Source organism: Octopus bimaculoides, chromosome 8 (assembly GCF_001194135.2).
Source record: "Octopus bimaculoides isolate UCB-OBI-ISO-001 chromosome 8, ASM119413v2, whole genome shotgun sequence".
NCBI lineage: Eukaryota > Metazoa > Mollusca > Cephalopoda > Octopoda > Octopodidae > Octopus > Octopus bimaculoides.
In genome coordinates this window covers 52484559-52487050 of record NC_068988.1, presented here as the reverse complement: position 1 = coordinate 52487050, position 2492 = coordinate 52484559, and positions in this window count along the sequence as shown.

Sequence of the window (2492 nt, the reverse complement as noted above, 5' to 3'; positions counted from 1 at the left end):
GTATATATATATATGTATATGTGTATATATATGTATGTATATATATATATATATATATATATATACACATATATGTAAACGCGTGCATTGTGTCCATAGGCACAATGTGTGCGTGTGTGTACGGTATGTGTATTTGTGTTCGTATGCGTGAGTGTGTGTGCATATGTATATAAGCATGTGGGTTGTGTCGAAGTGTACTGCGTATGCCTGTATGTGATAATGTGTGTATATGTATGTGTGCGCACGCACAAACAAATGCGTTGCTTTATGTGTGTGTGAGCATACGTGTGTGTGTGTATCGTTGCATGTATAGGTGTATAAGTGTGCATTTGTATGTATATATTTATGTAAGTATGTCTTTCCCTATGCTTATGTGTACACATGTATATGTGCATGTGTGTGTGTGTGTGTGTGTGTGAGAGAGAGAGTATATATACGAGTGCGTGCTGAAAAGTTCCTGGCTTTGGGTAAAAGACAATACAGAAAGATCAGTTACTCTTTTACTTGCTTCAGTCAGTTGATTGTGGCCATGCTGGAGCACCGCCATTAGACGAACAAATCGACCCCAGGACTTATTCTTTGTAAGCCTAGTATTTATTCTATCGGGCTCTTTTGCCAAACCGTTAAGTTACGCGGACATAAACACACCATCATCGGTTGTCAAGTGATGTTGGTGGGGGGGGGGACAAGCACAGACACACAAACATACACACACACATACATACATACATACATATAGTAAAAGACACTTGCCTAAGGTGCCACGCAGTGAGACTGAACCCGGAACCATGTGGTTGGTAAGCAAGCTACTTACCATAGAGCCACTCCTACGCCTAATTATGATTTTATTAAACATTCTCACACTTATTGCAGCGGTCCTTCAGTTTTTCTAAGCCCTGTAAAAGATCTCAGAAGGCTGGACTTCCAGCCAGGCCTTTCGCGACACCCTTAAAGACAGGAACCCCTTCAGCATCCCCTAGTATGTATATCTGTGCATCTATGGGCGTATAGGTGTACAGTTGTATGTACACATATGCATATGTATGCGTTTTCGTTTTCTTATATGTATATATGCGTATATGCATACATGTGTGCATGTAAGAGTTATGTATGTAAGTATATATATGTGTGTCTGTGCTTGTATGAATATATAAATGTACATTTGTACATATAAGTATATATGTTTTTAGGTATGCATTTCCGTACATGCATGTATGCGCATGAGTGTGTAAGTTTACGCGCCTAAATACATATGTATGTATATGCGTACATTTGCGCACTTGCGTATGTGTGTCACCGTACACGTGTGTAAACGTATGCATTTGTACTGATCAGTATGGGTGTATGTATAAGCGTACGTGTGCGAAAGTACACGCGCTTGTGTATGTGTGTGTGTGTGCATGCATTTGTATGTGTGTGTGTTTGTGTGTCAATCTACACGAGAGCGTGCATTTGTGTGTAAGCGTGCATTTGTGCCTATGCGTGCCTTTTCAATTATGTATGTGTTATCGTACACGTGTGCATGTGTGCATATGTATATATATATGTGTGCATGCACGTGTGTGCATATATGTTTGTATGTGTTTTCAGGATGGTTATCCAGTACACGGCCAAATAGAGTATTTATCTATGACATTAGGGCTGATATAAAAAAATGTCGGTACAACCCTGGGGTCATGTCCTCGATTTGGGATTCAATAATTGGTGTATGTTAGTTTTTGTAAAGCACTCTCACCTGCGCAATTATGCGTACATTTGTGTGTATGTTTATACGTGTGTGTGTGTGTGTGCGTGCATGTGTGCGTAATATATATCTCTAAATAAATCTCGTTTACCTTCCTCTGTGTGTGTGTGTGTGTATGTATACGCACACACATACGCACATTTATATTTACGTATATATGCATATATACATACACACACACACACACACATATGTATATGTACACACCCGCGTGCGTGCACACACACACACACATATACTACACTACTCGTGACCCTTTGGGCCACCAGGAAACCGAGTTTACCAGTAACGGAGTTTGTTTCGAGGGTTTTTTCTTTTCCATGTTATTTCACATGCTTTCAACAAATGTGACATCAAATTACGTGTAAACGGCTCCTTTCCCCAGAAAAGGAAAGATTTGGCTGCTATTTCTTGCACGCCCTGCTACCACGTAACAAGTATTTCGGGTTATTTATCGCAAATAGCTGTTACGTGATAGCAGAGCGTGCTAGAAATAGCAGCCAAATTTTGGAGGTGAGATACGTTGAATGCACTCGGAAAAAAAAACCTATAGAAAAAAAACTACCTCACACGGAGGTTACGAACGGGTCTTTTACAAAATATTTACTGTATTTTTAAAGTAATTTTCACTTTAAAATATTGTTCCAATATGCAAAAAAAAAAAACATTTTTGTAATAGTATTCACTTGATAATAATTTTAAAAAAACATTAAAATATTGTCTGTTTGAAGAGAGCTAAAATATATAT